A 19,333-nucleotide genomic window follows, 5' to 3' on the forward strand; every position below is an offset into this window, starting at 1 on the left:
ATCTTCGGGATAAAAAAAAAATAGAGGACCTAGAAGACGTTGTCGCCCTAATCAATGTCGCAATGAAAGTGCGTGCACGGACTAGGAAAACACGCCGACGTACGTTGGGCAAACACTTTGCGCCTTGTAGGAGGCAAGAAGAAGGACCCGCGATGACAAGGGGGCCGGACATTCTAACAAGAGAAAAATTAGTATGCTTCTCTCCGGCCTCCCTCCTCGCTATTAAATTTCTAATTAGCGGGAGGTCATTAATTAAACAGGGCACGCAAACTTTGAAGTCAAAGGCAAACGAGTATACCGCGACAAAAAGACAAGCGCGCGCGATTAAAAAAACAAAAACAAAAGAGAAATAAGAGCAAGAAATCTTTGTGTTGGTTCGAGTCAAGCCGAGTACGAAGTCGAGCGAAGTCTGGAGTCGAGTTTGTGAAGACGATGTGAAGATGAATGATGTGAAGAACACAAGAGTGTGCACTTTATAAACACTCTCGGAGCTCCCGATGAAGCCTCGTAGCCTGCAACTTGTTTTTTTCTTCTCCTCCACCAGTTTTCGTGTTGTAGTTCCCGGTCAAGCCAAGCCGCACTCAAACTACTACACTTAGAAGACATCCTTACTTGATTTACGTTGTATTAGTGGCTACTACATGGGGACTTTAGTTGATAGGGAGGGTAACACATGTTTGGAGTGTGTGTGTGTGTGTGTGTGTGTGTGTGTGTGCGTGCGTGCGTGCGTGCGTGCGTGCGTGCGTGCGTGCGTGCGTGCAGTAGGGGGGCTGATGGCTCTGTCAAGACGAATACATTTTACAAGCGAGAATAAGACAAGGACGAAGAAAGATGCACACAAGACGATCGCTAGACTTCAACTGAAATTTTACTTCGGATATGTGCACGCCAACCGCGAGTTATTCCCACATGGCACATCCTGCTGGACATAGTTGTTCAGGTACGTTTTTGTTGCCAAGCAGAAAGTTCGGAGATGAAGTAGAAATGTTGTGTCGTGATAATTATCACACATCTTTTTCACTTGTGTGTTGTTTGTTACCGCACCTTCGCGCCTCCGTGGGCAACATCGCTGTAGAAATAGACACAATCTTTAGGCGAAACCTACAGAACTGAAAATCATGCAATACTCAGAAGTTGATGTTCCCACCATAAATAATATTCTCCTAGTCACTCTTGATCATTCGATTATTTCGCGAAAGCTTACGGGTGCAGCGAACCATAGTGGAAACAATAATATGTCGCGTTTTACTTGCAGAAACCACGATAATGAGTAGGCACGCCTTATTAGAGGACTCCGGAAATTTCGCCCATCTTGTGTCGCCCGCTGTTGTCGATGTTGTACCTACGTTCACAGTGCAGACTAGTGGTTTTGGAATACACAAAACTGCTACGTAGTTTCGCAACAGCGTGTACCGCTACAACAGGCGCTAGCGAAAAGAATGCACACAGCCACGCATTTGTCTGCATGAAACGGCTGTTTTTTTATATCGTTTTAACGATTTCAATCACAGGAGTGCGGAGGGTACGTTCTCCATTAGGGGAAGGAGTGGGCGACATGTCACCGCAGCGCCTCCCCCCACCCCTTCATTCGAGATCAAAAAAAAAAAAAAAGCCTCGCAGTGGTTGCAAAACGGAAAATGAAGCGTTGACGTGCTTTCAACAACGGCCTGCCTTCGGTTCCCGGCTTTCCGGGGCTAAAAATAGGAAGTAGAAAACTCTTGAAATACAACATCAGTAAATCTCGGCCGTCATTATCGTAAAAAAAAAAAAAAAAAAAACATGCGCAGCCATAACCGTGCACACTAAATCATGACGTGGCAGGTCCGACCAAGAAAAGGCATGGGGAAGACTTGGTGCCCCACTCAGATGATTGAAGGTTGGGGGGGGGGGGGAGAGGGCCAAGGGGGGACATTAGATGGGCGAAATTTCCGGAGCCCTCCACTAAGGCATGTCTCATCATTATCGTGGTTTCTGCAAGTAGAACCCAACATATTATTATTTTGCAGTATAGTTCGCACCCGTAAGCTTACGCGAAATAATCGAGTGATCGTGAATGACTATGGGAGAATATTATTTATGGTTGAAACATCAACTTACAATTATCGCCTGATTTTCAGTTTTGTAGGTTTTGCATGATTTTAGCCACAAATGCCCAGTCGACATTTTTTTGTGTCTAATGATTGTGTCCATTTCCACAGCGATGTTGACCATGGAGGCGCAAAGGTGCGGTCACAAAGAACACACAAGAACACACATTTACTTGCGCTTTTAGATGCGAAGTATCTTAAGGCGGAGCTCAATCCGGTGGTGGTGGTGGTGGTGGTGTGCGGCGTGACCACCCTTACTGCGCATGCGCATACCCTCTCCACACACCTCCTCTCCACTCACCCTCTCAACTTTCCCTCTCCACTTTCCCTCTCCCCTACCCCTCTCCACTTGCCCTCTCCCCGTCCACTCTCCACTTTCCCTCTCCCCTCCCCCTTCCCACTCTTCCTCTGAAACGCTGGCTAGACATGCCGAAATTCTCTCCTGCAACGCCGCGATGAGCTCGAGCGCATGCGCGTCCCCTCCTCTTCTCCCTCCTCTCCTACGCTGCCCCCCTCTCGCCCGCCTGTCGACCGCGTTCCCCGCTCGCCCTGTGAGAATTAACGGCCAGGCTAGATGGAAGATACGACGCGCGTAGCGTCCCTCTTCGCGTTCCACGACGCGAGGTCGGTAGCATGCCCAACGAACGCCAACGGAACGCGATCGTGCAAGTGCTCCGGCTTCGCATCGCCTCATGGTCCCCTTTAGCGGGAGATGGTGTAATTTTTTCGTACTTCCGCAAGTAAATGAATTGATTCTCCAAGTATGCAATGCGGCCTACATCCTCCGTGCGTCACCTTCGTAGTGAATACAAGGTTTCTCCACGCTAGCTGCGAGTCCTTATAAGCGAGCGTCACTTAGCCTTACCTACTGTTTGCGCGTTTTCCGTCGCGCTTACTCAACTAAGAGAAGCGTTCTCAGTGTTCCGAAGTAGAACTATATAAACGCCGAAACTCGTCCAGTTTGTGCATGAACTCGTGCAGAGCAAAAAAATATCGTTTCGCGAGCCAGAAACGGACGGACCATATAAGCGATGAACTAGTATCCGAAAGCGAGCTGCACAGCTCATGCTGATATATTTGTTTTTAATCTTTGAAACGGATCTTCCAATAAAGATTGAGGCCTGATAAGTACCAAAGTTGAAATTACCGTAGCGCGTATTTGATAAGCATCAGCACCCTCGCAAGGGGCGATTCAACAACCATATCCTAACATTGTTTTCTCGTTAGTCAACATGACGTAAACTTTTTTTTAAATGTGAAGCATTTCTTAGCGGCGGCATGTCCCGCGTGCTCGTCGGCGTCCGCACTCACACTGCGCACTCTCCGCACTCCGCACTCACTCTCCACTTCGCTCGTACCACCTGCTTGCGCTTCTCCTGCGTTGTCGCTTCTGCTCTCGCGGCGCATGCGCTACTCTTCTCCTCTAGTCTCCTCTCCTCTCCAGCGAATGCAGAAATACATGAAACGTGCCCTCAGCAACGACGCGGACACACGCGCTTCAGGCAGGGTACAGGGGATTGGAATGCAAGGTAAACGAACTCGTCGGACGGGTTGGTCGGCCGGCGGCTTGCGACGTCAAATTCTTGCGCGCAGGCCTGGAAAGTTCTGGGAGGTCCTGTCTGAGCGCTGCGCGCGTTCAGTTCAGCGCTTGCTTCGGTTCACTCCACTTTACTCCGTTGACGCTTCCGATGAAGTGTGATGTGTGCGCTGTCGCGCTGTTGAAACTTCGCTCGTTTGAAGTAATCAACGACCACGTACGGTCTGAACGAAGAGCAGCGCTTGTCTCCCAGGATGTTCATAATCACGTCGAAGATCCGGTGAGTGTAGATTGCGGCGAGCATTGTGCCGTTACCGTCTACGGCGTTAACGTCATGACAATGTACCTTGCACTCAGCCTCTCGCGCACAGCCGTGGAGACGTACATCGACGAGGCCCTGGGTGACTACCAAAAGCAATACGCAGACACATATCATTTCATGCTCATTGGCGACTTTAATGTCAACGTCATGAAGAGCGATTGGATAGTTGAGTACATGTCGTCACACCGCTCGCTGCAACACGTATCACACGACGACCGAAAACAACAGCCAGCTACCATTCACGGCACATGCATTGATCACGTCTTCACCAATTTCAAGATCCACCCACGGCACCAACATCCCCTCGCGGTTCACTTCAGCGACCACAAAGCCATCCTCTTCAAAGCAAAGTGCACACCTCAAGTACTAAACGCTGCTCAATAAAGACCTTCGTTAACCGTTTCACCTTCGTCTACGCAATTAAAACAACGGAACCCCCCCCCCCCCCCCATTCCGATGCTTCGCATCACCTCAGGGTTCCCTTCGGGAAGATGTTTAGTTTGTTTTTTGTTTTTGCTAAGCCCGAAAGGCTGGAGGACAAGCGTATGTGGTTAAAAGTGGCAAAAGTATGTGGTGCGGTCGCATTAAGCAAATGCTTTTCGCATCACTAGTTAGGAAAAAAAAAGAAAAGCGACTGGCTCTGCGTGCTTCCATTACAAAAAGGAAAGAATGAGTTTACTGAACGTCGACCAAATCGTCCCCGTTGCAACTTCCATCGCGAATTCTCCAGCAACAAGCACAAGACATACTGCTGCTAGAGCGGCGGCGGGCCACTCGCATCCACACTTCGGGGCTTCGTCCGTTCGCCGCTAGGTGCCGCCTTTGTTCGATCTCGCGGCCAATAGAGAGCGGCAAAGTGAAAATGTCGCGTTTTGCCCCGCGTCTCATTTTGCCCCGCCTTACCCTAATATTGCGTGGCAGAATTCTAGAATCGCGCCAGGCGTCAAAATATCTGAATTAAGCAAAGAGAGGGTGGTTTAAAGGGACACTAAAAGCAAATAAAAATTTATGTCAGAGTGAAAGGTCAATGTTTGAAAACGTCTAAAAAGTCAATATTATCAATAGCAGTGCTCTAGTAATCGAAAAAATAAGATAAATGTAGGACACTGTGTGCGCCACCAGTGGGACGTTTTGGAACGAGCCCGATGGCGTCAAGAGTCCCGAGTACAAATTATTACTAGTATTCAAGCTACTCATGATGAAAAAGAACATTCCGAAATTTGCAAGACGTTGTGCAATACGGGTTGTGCAAAAGTTCCGTTTTCGCCGGGCTGCGCTCCGCTCGCGCGGTGTCTCAGCGGTAGTTTCGTTATCGTGTACTGCTGCGTGTGCCTTGCACGCTCATGAAAGTCGCTCTAGCGGAAACTCCGACAAAAGGCCGTGGCCATGCGATGTTGTGTAATGTGCCCTTGAGAGCAGAAACCACGGCGTCGGCTGCCGGGCAGTAAAGGCGGGCAATGTTGCGCAAGTGCTACGTTAGGCCTTTTCAGGCGCGTGATTTGAAATGCACTAACGCCTTGCGGACCACCGAAACGTGATTTTCATTCAAAATAAGCATTTCCTTGGCACGAAACAAGCACTGCGAGGTTTCTGGAACGCTATTTCAACAATTAACGTCGACTTAACATTTGCGTTTAGTGTCTCTTTAAAGCTGCCCAACCATTACAAAGTGTACCGGTGCGCGTGGCACCTAACTGACGCATAGTGACGACTTCGCAAATTAGCAAATGGAGAAATAATGGCGTAGTGGGCGCTTCGCAACTGTACTTGCAGTAGACATTCTAGGATAGTTCAAAACAGCCAATGTTACGCGCACGAACGTTCCTTTCCGTGGGGCACGGTTGAAAACGATGTGCACGGGGCCCGATTCAATGCTGTCGCGTTCTACTCTTGAAGGCGAAGTCAGGCTCGCTTCACTACGTTTATTCTTTTGTACAACGTCACTAGAAGCATTGGCGCGTCATTTTATCTATGCAGAAACATATTTCGTCTTTCCGTGAGTGTAATGAGTTTGAAGTGCATGAGTTTTGCAGCACCCTACGAGCAAGCAACATATTGTGTACGAAGTCAGCTTACAGCTAGAAGCCACTCTATTCGCAGCACAGAAATCAAGTAATGAAATGGGAAATTTTTATGGTTAATTTTATTCTGAATACTAACACCTGTGTTTTTCAAAGTCTTTGCATGTCCACCCATACCTCTTTACTAAGTATAGCTACTTTGCTGAATTTCTGTAGTTGATCAGCCATCTTGATCTATCAGCGGTCTACAACACCTGTCGTTTTGTTGTTTATCTGAACCGTTTCGTATTGCCCTGTTGTGAAAATCATTGCTTTATATGCCTAGTAAAACTGAAGCACGCTTTCCACTTTTACCATGCTAAAGTTGTCAGTGCTATATCGAGTAGGTCCTTGAATTACGACGTGTTGGGAGCTCTGTTTAGCACATGCGAGAAACACGCATCTTGACAACTTGGTAGAAGAGTAGACTCAGGTAAATTTACAAGTAAACAATCATAAAGCAGTTCTCGCAGAGTGTGCCGAGAAATGCCCTTGAGTGCTTGGGCCGTTGCCTCACTACTGTGGGAGAGAGACAAAAGAGAGACGGACTGTTGCTAGAAAACACATCTGGATCAGAACCACACGAAGGCCAGGGAACCAGTTTGTCAGTTCCAAAATGAAAATACACCAATTCAAGAAGTTTTGGCCCGTATTCGCGACCAACCTGAACGTCATACAGTAAAGCGCCCTTTTAATTAAGAAAGTAGGAAAAGTCACAACAAGAAACTGCCAAAAAACCTGCACATGTACACATTAAATGTTATTATGCGAGGGCGGCAAATCACTATAACCTGACAGATTTCAAAACTTTTTGCAGCAGTCGATTCGTGAGGCAGTAACAAAGCACATTCTGCACGAAGTTTGCTGTGCGCGCAGGACGAATCTGTCATTTCCTCCCCTCAGGCAGAGTCGGCCAAGCGCCAGCAAACGAAGTTTGCTGTGCGCGCAGGACGAATCTGTTGTTGTTGTTGTTGTTGTTGTTGTTCAGAGGTTCCCCTTACGCCAACCTGTTCTGACAGCCTGGAAGAACGACAGCGACGCACCAACAACCGCACGCACCTTTTAATAACTTTTCTGCATTATTATACACGGAAAATATGGCAAGTCACCCAATGTTCTAGCCGCGGCTGCTTTTAATCGACGCTTCTTCCCCGGTCTGAGCGAGTTCTTCTTCGAAGCAGACGCACACCGCAGGAGCCGCTCACGGAATCAACTTCACTCTCGCCGACCTCCAGCCTTCTCTTCAACCTAATTAAGTGCAAAAGAAAAACCACACGACCTATTAGTTAACACACATGCTCAGGTAAGTGCGACAAATATAAGCTTAGTTGAACTTAACGTCCTTCGAAATGCGCATAAACAATCGACACCAGCATTTCTCGTCCGCTACCTTCGCCTTTCCTGCTTGGAATATTCACGCAGCACTACTACGTAACACAAGCTTGCACTGGCATGAGTTCAGGGCTCACACAACGAACGGCTATCATTACGTCCGGCTCCAATTCTGGCGTCGTATGCTCCTAAATGGTCTACTTGACGCTACGAACCAACGCGTTCTTCGACTTAAAACCCTCTAGTTCTGAGCGAATAGTAAACGTCACGTTGTGATGAATTAGGCGCGAAATACTAATGCATTCAGACTAGAGAAAGAACACAGTTCGTTTCGTTGGTTTTGTGTTGCCAGTTCATCACGACATGGAGCTACACCGACTCACCCTAACGCCTACGCTACTTCCGCGCACGTCAAATTCAAGCTGGATATGGTTGGTAACTGCCCAAGCAACGACATTAGTGCGAACATTCACTGAACGTTATTACGGAACTGAAGGTATAATTTATGCGCCCAGTATTCTCTACGGTGGTAATAGAATGTAGACGGCAGAAATTTTATTCAGTATGCATCATTCATTAAGAGTTTCAATGTGCAAACTAATGAGCACACGCTTTCGCAATTGAACAATTCAAAAGAGAAACCGCACGCAAGCAATTATTGGTCCTCAATAGATAATATACACCTCGGTGAATGTATTTACGCACCAGCATTTGATAGTCCTTGAACTCTGCTGCTCTTGGTCCACCGGTACTGCAATGGTTGAACATTTCGATTGCGATGAGAACGCAACTCGCTGACATGCACGCTCGGTCGTGAAGAACACTTGATCGACAGAACCCCAAAGTACCAGATGGAGAAGACGCCAAGTACGCTGGTATGGGTCACCGAGCCGCTGCGAAGCATTGTCGAAACAGCTGAAGGCCTGGGCATCGCAGGACACGACGCGAATTCTGCTACTCTCCGGATCCTGCGAAGGAGACTAGCACGCATATTTCTACAGTGGAAAGATAAACCACACCATTGCTTCTATAAGGAGAAATCATGCTATACGGTGTCTTAATAAAACCTCTTGAAATTGTAAGCCAAAAACCTTGCATTACAGGACTAATCTTGCGATAACAAAGTCATGTTGAAAATACTACATTGAGCTCTTTTACTGCCCGAAATTACTTAATCGGGAATGGCTAAGTGAACAGGCGAGGGAGCTTGAGATGTGCTAGAGCAACACATACTCCTACAGGAAACGGATATGTCAGCAAATGCTCGTAATTGCCATGGGATCTTGCATTCTATGACTACCGGCAATTTGGGAACGGATGTCATGAAACAGAAGGCCCTGGCTTACTTTGCGCCCACACCAAATATTTTCGTCCGTTACGTAGACGACTGCTTCAGCATTATACAAGTGTAAGACGCAACATGAATCCTGAATCTTCTCAACACCATATAAACAGTTGACTGCAGAATACAAGTTGGATAACATCCTTTCCATCCTCCACGTCTGCATGAGTGAACAGGAACAGACTCTCGTTCGGCGCCCGGAAGGACTCATACCGGCTACTCATGCCATCAGGCTTGCCAGAAGCCTTCCGCTGTTTTATCTCTCGTTTTATCGAAAGCCGTCTCAAAACAGGCCTTCTGCAGGGCGCACCGGTGTTCCGTCCGTTCCAGGTGTGAGCGAAGCTCTAAACCGCATGTTTACATACGACATTCACAATCTACGCGTACCGTTCAACAAACTGTTCAGGAGGATATTGAAGGAGCGTCAGAGTGGAAATCTGCAACAAGAAAGCATCGAACGTCCTGGCTGAGCATGCAGACATTCACGGTCACCGCATCGATTTGGATGACTCCAATACAATAGCTAAGGAGAAGAATCTAGCAACTAGAATACTTCTAAAATTTTTATTCAGTCGACACCGCCAACAGGAACAATGGAAATCTGTCCGCTGACGACACCAATTCGCTAAGTCATATTTTAGTATAAGAGACGTCTTCTGCCTGCTTTAGCGTGATCAAGGAACCCGTACAAGCCCGTAAACATCCCTCGTGCGTTTTTGCCTTGAATTGGTTAGTGACCGCAACTTCATCCTAATGTTACCTGACCAATCGAACTTTCATCGAACTCTTCACTACATATTCTACCTGTCAAGATTTTGCATATGTAATAATGGATGGAAAAAGTCCATTAAGGTCCTTCGGAGCGCGCTCTATCAGATGTCGCATATGTCGGGAAATAATACGGGGCTTCAACTTCAGACCACCGGGGGAATGGATTACATGTCAACGCAACAAGCAGTGCACACTTTGGCAATGTCCCTGCAGGATAAGATTGGCAATGCATGGTTTGGTATATTGGGCATGTTTAGGCCCACCCAAAAATGAATGGACGAATTTGAATGTTGATAAGTCTAGTTGGAATCTGGTCATAATTGGCTTCGCTCCTGTCTACAATTCAGCGAGGACCTTCTCGACGCTACCGTGTCCCACTTCCAAAATGGACGTGGCTAACGCCAAAACTGACCTTGCACAATTCCAGCATTGAGTAGAACCATGTACCCAATTCAAAGGTTGAGTTCTCTCATGTTCAAAACAAACTTGGCCCAGTCCAGACGTTGGAGTAATAGAATTGTTGGGGTTTTACGTCCCAAAGCCAGCATTTATGAAGGACGCCACAGTGGAGGGCTGCGAAAATTTCGACCTCCTGGGGTTGTTTACCATGCACCTAAATCTAAGTAAGGCGTTAAAAAAACCGACATCGGCCGCGTTGACCACACGAATGCAAATAAAAATTAAGGTCCCAGCAGGAATCGGACCCCAGAATTCTGCGTGGTAATCAGGTATTCTACCACAGAGCCACGCCAGATCTAATAACTGCTTTGGAAAAAGACCCTATGCAGGCGTTGTTGAATTAACTTTATTCTGATTCAGAGAACACGCAGGCGTAATGTCGGTGCAACGTCAATTGTGGTTGTAGTGCTGGTTATCTAATTTTATAACAAAACAACAAGCATTACATATGTACTCCTATGATACAGGCATCATGTCGGGTTAACGTCAGTTGAGGTTCCAGGGATGGCTTCGCTTTTATAGCAGCCTAATAAACATTACATTTGTAAAACTGACGTCTGTGCTCTAACGTGAGTGCTGACGTTACGTCCAACCATAGGCTACCCTGTGAACGCCAGTGTAGTCGACGAGCCTGGTAAGCCCACGATATGCACACAACTACTACCCTTACAACAACACGTCGGTCCACCTCGTAACACTTGGCTCAAAGCCAAAAAATGCAGCATAGATAACTACTCGCCGAATGCTTCGCATGAAACCGATTCCCACAAGGCGTGGGATCTGCCGAATTTTGTTTAACAATAAAGCTAAAGCAGTATTTTTGCACCTCGAAACAACATTGCTGAAGTCGTGCTAATTGAGCTAATCGTGCTAATTGGCACACAAGTAGAGCGGGTACCATTAACCAAGACAGTGGAAACGTTCCTAATTAGCCACATCAATTACGTCGCCTCTGCCCACAACTGGACAAAGGTGGAAATGACGGAACTCATGCGCAAAAGCATTAAACAAGTCCTCAGCCTGCCCCAAAACACGAGTATCTCCAGAATCGACCAACTATGCATACACAACGACATCGACGAAGTCATCGAGGCCGAGACTACGGCCCAAGTGGTCCGCCTCTCCTCCTCCAAGGCAGGCCGTCGACTTCTAAACGAGGCCGGCATGTCCCCCACACCACTACCTTGAACGCTCAGTAAGCCTCCCGAGAAATGTCTGAAATACCTACATGGTAACCCCATTCCCACGAAACGTCCACAAATAATCCACCAGTGGCACACGCCTGGCCTGGGCGCGCGCGATCCTCGACCGCACCGCCGCGAATCGAGAGACTACCGTACTCGTCGATGCGGCGCAATACGTTAACTCCTCCACCTTTGCACTCGCGGTAGGTGGAGGTTCTATTTAACGACCCCTTACTCACCTTCAACGAAATCACCTCTCACAATCGTAACAGAAGCCAATACCCCCTAGCGCACACAAAGCTTGCTCCAGTAGGTGGAGGAGTGCACCTCCACCTAATAAAAAAAAAAACAGTAGATGGCGACGGAGCCCTACGCTCAGCCGCATCGGTTACACTAGCAACGAGCGCCATAGCCGAGCAGGTCGCCATAGCTTTAGCGATGATCGATCCCTCGCACACCAGCGTCTTCACAGACTCCAGAGCCGCCATTCGGGCTTACAAAACCGCAGTACTGCGCGTGAAGCAGCCCAAATTTGCAAACAAGGAAGCACATGGGCTGGCACTGCCTCTCTTGGTTCCCTGCCCACATGAGCAAAGACGTCCACTCATGACCGAACGCGAGAACTCACCCGCCGCGACGATCAATCAGCCACCGAAGAGCTGGGCCGAGACAGTTTAATTTAACGACCCCTTACTCACCTTCAACGAAATCACCTCTCACAATCGCAACAGAAGCCAATACCCCCTAGCGCACACAAAGCTTGCACGCGTGCAAGTGGTAGCCTTTCGCATGCTGCAAACGAGATCGTACACATCACGTTGCCTACTCGGCCATTACAACTCAGACATCACTCTACAATGCCCAGAAATTTTATTGTTCACTCTCGCACATGCTCTGGCAATGTCTAGCGTTACCTCGGCGACCTCTCACCAGTTAGTCCGACTGGGAAGAGGCACTCAGGAGCTCCGAGCTCGATCATCAACTCAAGGCAGACCAGAGGGCCCAAGAACTGGCGGAACGCCACCACGTTCCCGCCCCTACTCGGGCGTCGCCTACGGTAGCGGCTGCTAGGGTGTCCCTCGTGGATGCCCCGGCGGCTTAAGCACCTCAGGACCTGTCAATGAAGTTCTTGATGACTGACAAAATGACCACGCAAACGATAAGATTATTCCGAACTCTGAAAATGCGTCGTATTTATTGCAATGGTCCTAAATCTATCAGCATGTTTCTTTAAAGATACACTTTTTGCCAGCTTACAGGCTCGCACTATTACGAAAGCACGTCTTTTGTGCAATATGTAAAGTGCCACACCTCTTTCACTCCATTGATCTTTTTGGAGAACACAATAATACGCAAGTTAGTCTAATGTGAACTTGTAGGACATGACGGAACTACAAGCATTGCCTATATTATAACACTGAATAGCGACAAACACTAGCCGGACTAAACGCTAACAAGACAAATACTACACTCTGGTCGAACTGCGCAAAGGACGGGACACGAAGAAAGGCAAGACAAACGAGCGCTGTCTTGCCTTTCTTCGTGTCCCGTCCTTTGCGCAGTTCGACCAGAATGAACTCGTACCAACTAGACCAACTCTCCACGCTGCTTACAAATACTACATGCATACCGGAAGACTCAATTAAATTGTAACTTTAGTTATGTAAAAAAGTGCTACAATTTTAGCTACGGACGAAAGAAGGGGGAATTTCACGGGGCTCGTTTTTCTTTGTTAGACACAACGTTGTGTTTAACAAGAAATACGAGCCCTTGAAAATTCCCTTTCTTTCGTTCATTCGTAGCGGGATTCTCTTTATGGCAGACTTGATGCCATGTTGTGTCTAACAAAGAAAAACGAGCCCTTACAAATTCCCCTTCTTTTAGAGGTGTGCGAATAGTGAAATTTTAAACCAAATCGAATACGAATCGAATAGTGATGACACCGAATCCAATACTAAACGAATACTCTTGGGATGGTTTTCGAATAGTAAGACAACCATTTAAAAAACAGTCCTACACTCCACAACATTTTAATTTAAACAAATATTCACAAACTTTCACCAAGCAACATTACGTTTACTTTTAACCGACCCAAATACCTCGTTTATGAATACCGAGGTAAGCTGGTATACAGCAGCGACCAGAGCCTTCGAAATATTTCGCAACTGCAGGTTTAAATACAGTGGTGACTACCGTAATCATAGTGATACTTAGTCGCTTGCTTATAAATAAAATTGAGACATAAAAACTAATAAATTTTTAACCGAACACCACGGATACAGCTAAATCTGTCATAAAACTGATAAATCTGACATTACAACATCGGCCTCGGCACCGAAAGCATCAGTGTTGAAAGCTGCATCTGCAAGAACAATTTACGCAAACTATTTGCGCGTCTGTTAATATTGAAGCTGAACGCAGCCGTGGTCCCCACCGTCAGTTATTACAAGACGAAGACAGGAACCGATTAATGCGATGCAGCATAGTAAAAATTGAGTAGGAGTGGAGTTGTAAGAAGAAAAAAAACGCCTTCATCCGGTAATCAATTTAGCATAGGTAATCTTGTAAAATGTTGGGCTGCGTGCATATTGGTAATTCAGTGATTAAAGACAAAAAATGACCTTCGGCTGTTCCAGAGTTTCATTGTGTTCGGGTTCTCCCGTCGGTGCTGATTATTCGAAAACTATTCGAAAAAAAAAAAAAAACATTGCGAAGCTTGCACTAAGCCGCGCTAAGCTTCAAACAACGAAACTTGGACATTTCTGAAGACTCTGGCAAGACGTGAGGTGTTCGCTTTTCCACATATTTTATTGATGCTTGCTCTCCGATGGACAACCACAGATGCTGTCTTCTTGCGGGCCTCCTCTTCTCTCGCGCTAGGCTCGAACGTGCGGAGCAGCTGAGGCGCAACTTCGTCGTTTTCTCCGAGACGCTGACGGCTCGCCACAGACTAATCTGGTTGCTTCAGGTTCTTCTGGGCCTTAGCTAGGTGATGCAGGTTGTTCCAAGGTCGTTTCTAGGCTTTAGTTAGGTGATGCTAGGTTATTTCTACGCTGATTCTCAGCGCAGAGAGTTTCGAGTTAAACCACAGACGGTTACGGACGACATGGATGTTTGAACTCCAGAGACAGAAACTCGCGACGAAACCAAGCGTTCGCCCCTTCCGATACCTACGGGCACGTCATCGTTGGTGTAGGCCTTTCATCGCTTCGGAGTCTTCCCGCAGCCGCCGCTGCCTTTCCCGTTACCTAGTATTCTCTCGTTGTACGCACTCAGGATCTCGGCTCGCCGCCGTCGCTTCGCAGCCATTTGTTGTTGGGCTAACCGTTGCCTTCTTCATTTTTAGTGGACCAGTGGTGCGTAGCGGGATTTGCCCAATTTCTGTGGCACATACCCGTTCATGGTGACGATAGCTTTTTGGTTCGTCGGACAGGGAACAATTTGCTAAACAGCTTCGCTGTTAAAACATGCGGTATTTCGAATGTCTGCTATTCGCATGCTTTTCGTGTAGCTTTTCGCATGCGACAGCAGCGCCAGAAGACGGCCTAGCGAGCAAAGCAGGCAAAACTATAGGAATATAACCTTATATATATACATATACATATATATATATATACATATTCTTATCCTGCAGCAAGAGCATCCGTAATTTTGAAGTGTCCACATGCGCATACACGTGGATACTTTAGGAGGTTGATATGACTCCAGCCAAGTTTGAGAGAGCCCGACATTTCGGGACCGATTCGGCCCCTTCCTCATGGGGTGACTGGTTTGGTCATGGAAGCATCTCCCCGACTTGCGAATTATTATTAAACAGATGACAGAACATGCCCAACATTAATTTAGGCAAAACTCGGTGCGTGACAATCCCGCGTTAATGATGAAGCGTGTGTAGGGGGTTGTTTTTCTCGTATTATTTCTGTTGTCCACTAGCGTCCTACGTAATTAATAATTCAAGGGATTTTACTTGCCATAACCACATTGTCATTATGGGGCAAGTCGCAGTGGGAATTCTGTAATAGGTTTAAACCCCGGGGTTCTTGAACGCGCACCTACATCTAAGTGAGCAGATGTTCTTGCATTTCGTCCCCACTGGAATACGGCGGCCATGACAGGGAATCGAACCCGCGACCTCGCGCTTAGCAGCGCCACACTTTATCTGCAATCGTTCGCACGGCGAGTATATCTCCGCGGCGCTGGAATAAGATTTAATCCCTTTAGCTCACGCTAAGTAGACCACAGTAGCCTATGCTCTGGACAGACAATTAATTAAACTACTTTAACGTTATTAGTCAATTGCATTGTTCGTCCCACCCTCACCCTGAAGCATTTTCCAGCTCACCCGTTGTTGCACAGCCTGCGGTATCGGCCCACTCGAGTTTCGGTACCAATAGTATTCGCGCCGCCGAACGCCGGATTTTTAAAATCACGAGCAATACAACGCTCTCTCCTTAATTAATGATAGTTACTGAGCACCCTCTGACGGTGCGACGTGTTTATTGGCATTAATGCATAATTGAGACGATGGTAATGAGGGATGTGGTAGTCGAGGAAACCAAAGAATTTCATCATCTAAGATTTCTGACAAATTAGGTCTGTAGATTAGTAGGTGAATATCGTGTCTGCCAAGCATGAAAATAATAAAAACGCCAGGCCTGCGCTGAGACCGCAGCACAGTCACAGCGAAAGCTGGAAGAGCGGCGTTTCTAGAGCCAGTTGTAAGCTTTCATGGGGCAACAATACAAGTACACTAGAAAGGTACCCACTACGTCATAAATCACAATTTTTGTGAAGTTGGGAAGCACCTGCTAAGCGATAATTCGTCATTTTGCGGAGAAGCGAGGCACCAGCTACGCGTCTGTACGGCATTATGTGCACTTTGTTGACGCGACGACTGATGACGAAGAATTATGGCTCAGCCCTTTGTAATGGGTTGGAAGCTTTAAATGGCCACCAGTTATCTAATTTGCATTGGGTGACGCCCGGTCGCTATTAGCCAGCGAGTCTAAGAACTGGCTAACCTCCCTGTCTTTCCGCTTGTTTCTTTCTTTTTTTTATTATTTATTTATTTTTATTTTTACATACTGCAGCCCTGTGAAAGGGCTATTGCAGGAGTGGGATTATACAGTGCAGAAAAGGTCGCAGCAAACAAAAGATACACGAAAAGTAACAACAAGAACAATTTGCAACAATTAAGGAATTACACTTTTGTTATACATAATGACTTTCAACAAGAATAGAAACATAATCATTCAGGGGGAGTGAACGAATGTGGCCAGGTATGGAATTCCATAATTCTATAGTGCGGGGAAAGAAACTATACTTAAATGTGTCAGTGCGCGCAAATAAGGTAGAAAGATTAAGTTTATGGAAGTTACGCGTAGAGGAAGGCTTGGCAGAGGACAAAAAAGCTGTGTTTGAAATGCGATATGAATTATTGATTATGTTGTGCAAAAATTTTAATGATTCCACATCACGACGTACCGAAAGAGGTTCTAGCTTTAGCTCATGTAGGGCTGATGAGGGTGAGAAATAGCGGTCGTACCTGCGAAAAATGAAACGCGCAGCTTTCTTTTGAACCGCTTCCAGTCTGATTATGTCGCATTGTCGATAAGGTGACCAGACCGTGGAGGCATAATCGATGATAGGGCGAACAAGAGATTTATACATTAAAAGTTTAATATCTTTTGGGGCATTCTGCATTGTTCGACGTAAATATCCTAATTTTTTTAGGGCTTTAGAACATGTTAGGGCAATGTGAGTAGACCATGAGAGATCATGAGTAAATGTGACACCAAGATACTTGTACTGCATAACTCTGATTAAAGGGGAACCATTGAAAGAGTATGTTGCAATAACCGGCATTACTTTTTTTGTGAAGGACAAAACAACGGTCTTTTTGAAATTAATGTTCATTTTCCATTTCTCACACCAAACACAAAACGAGTTAAAGGAATCGCTCAGACGCCTTTGGTCAGCTGTGGAAACAATCACGTCATATAAAGCACAATCATCGGCGTAAAGGCGAATGTTCGAGGATACATGTTCTGGAAGGTCATTTATATAAATTAAAAATAATAAAGGGCCCAGGACGGACCCTTGTGGAACCCCAGAAGCTACCTCTAGAACTGATGACCTTGTGGAACTGAAGTCGACGTACTGAGAGCGATTATGAAGGAAGCTAGCAATCCAATCGACTAAACGTGAATTTTTTAGGATGATGTGCAATTTATGCAGAAGATGAGGATGTAGTACCGTATCAAAGGCTTTGGAGAAGTCGATAAAAAGTGCATCGGTTTGATTGCCCTGGTCTAAATGATACGCAATGTCGTGGGTGAATTCGGTCAATTGCGTGACGGTGCTGAAACCACTTCTGAAGCCATGCTGTGCATTAGTTAAAATATGGTTTGACTCGAGAAAATCCATTATGTGCTTGTAGATTATATGCTCTAGCATTTTGCATGAATAGGGAGTTAAAGAAATGGGTCTATAATTAGTTATGTCGGACTTGCTACCTGATTTATACAAAGGTATTACTCTTGCAAGCTTCCAAGATGAAGGAACGGTACTAGTTTCTAAAGATTTCTTAAATATAATAACAAGGTAACGAGAGGTCCATTGAGAATAACGCAGTAAAAAAGAGTTCGGAACATCATCTGAGCCACTAGCTTTTTTGGTGTCTAGTTTTAAAATCAAATTAAGAACACCGCTAGCACTAATTGTAATGTCTTGAATGGAATGATCTGAATCATTATCAAAAACCGGATGCGCTTGACAATCAGACGCGTAGACAGAATGAAAGTATTCGTTGAATGCGTTAGATATGCGCATGGGATCATTTATACTTTCACCTTTGATAGTAAATGAAGATGCAGACTCAGTAATAGGCATGACCGAACGCCAAAACTTTCGTGGGTTATTTCTGAGCAGCGCCGATACCTCGACACCATAGAAGAAGTCCCTGGCGAGCATTGTTTTCTGCTGAAGTTCCTCCTTGGCGGATGTGAATCTGGCATTGGCAATGGGGTCGTCATTGCATTTAGAGCGCCTGAGGCGCCTAACACGGCGAGATAGCTGCAATATCTCTCTGGTCATCCAAGGAATGGCGCGATTTCTTTTTTTGTTTTTAATGGGAACAAAGCGATGAATGCATAGATGTACAATGTTCTCAAACTCTCGAACTAATGCATTCACATCACTGTCCCTACTAAGCATAACGAATGGTTCATAGTTTTCAGATAAAGCTTCAAGAATGGATGAATCGTCAGAGCGATTGAAGTCGAAGAAAGTTTGAATGGTATTGTGTGGCTTGCAGACTGGGCGTTTGAAAGATATGAACACTGCCTTGTGATCGGAAATCCCATCAACTATTTCGCATTCTTTCAGCTCATCAACAAGGTCTGCACTAAAGAAAACCAGGTCTAGGCATGCATTCTGTCTTGTAGCCCCATCAACTACTTGCGTAAGCCCGAAAAACAGCGAAAAATTAACCAGATCGTTACCTGAAGAACCATGATATGAAAGGGAGGGCCAGTGAATACCAGGCGTGTTAAAGTCGCCCATTAGAACTAGACTACATGCATGGAAGTTGTGCATGTTGATGTAATCAGCAAGAAGAGAAAAATTATCAGGTGATGAGCCAGGTGGATGATAAAAAACCGAGAGGATAATAGGTTTATTGCCTATGTACAGTTTACACCAAACGGATTCGAGCTCGGCTGGGGGAGAGATAACAGAAAACTTTAGATCTGATTTTAGAAAAAGGGCGACTCCACCACCAGAGTCCGTTCAGAATTCAGAGTCCGTTCAGAATTCAGAATTCTTCCTTCCGGTCGCTATTTCCCTCTCCCGTCATGCTGTATAACATACGTGGACGTGGGAGAGAGACGGGGAGGGGGGAGGCGAAGAACTTTACTGGGACCCCGAGGAAATGGATCATGCGCTTGTGGGCTTCCTTGGCAACCAATACAAGTGCTTTGCGAGGAACACACTACGCTATAAATCATTGTAATTTTACTGAGACCCCGAGGAAATGGATCATGCGCTTATGGGCTTCCTTGGCAACCAAAACAAGTGCACTTGCGAGGAACCCACGACGCTCTAAATTATTATAATTTTACACGACGAAATGACCCCGACGAAATGGATCATTACAAGCGCACTTGCGAGGAACCCACTACGCTATTAGTATTGTGGCTACTTGTATTAGTAGCCGCAAGAGATTTCCGCTCTTCCAGCT

At 46.2% G+C, this 19,333-nt stretch overlaps 1 long non-coding RNA gene across 1 annotated transcript; it reads right to left on the bottom strand.

Annotated features, from left to right (window-relative positions):
* Window positions 1-7,228: 7,228 nt before the first annotated feature.
* Window positions 7,229-12,180, bottom strand: LOC125758403 (uncharacterized). The gene is made up of 3 exons (XR_007416021.1): window positions 12,009-12,180; window positions 8,044-8,306; window positions 7,229-7,254 (listed from the first exon to the last, which is right to left on the bottom strand). It is a non-coding gene; the product is annotated as an uncharacterized LOC125758403 (long non-coding RNA).
* Window positions 12,181-19,333: the final 7,153 nt, after the last annotated feature.

Source organism: Rhipicephalus sanguineus, chromosome 4 (genome assembly GCF_013339695.2).
Source record: "Rhipicephalus sanguineus isolate Rsan-2018 chromosome 4, BIME_Rsan_1.4, whole genome shotgun sequence".
NCBI lineage: Eukaryota > Metazoa > Arthropoda > Arachnida > Ixodida > Ixodidae > Rhipicephalus > Rhipicephalus sanguineus.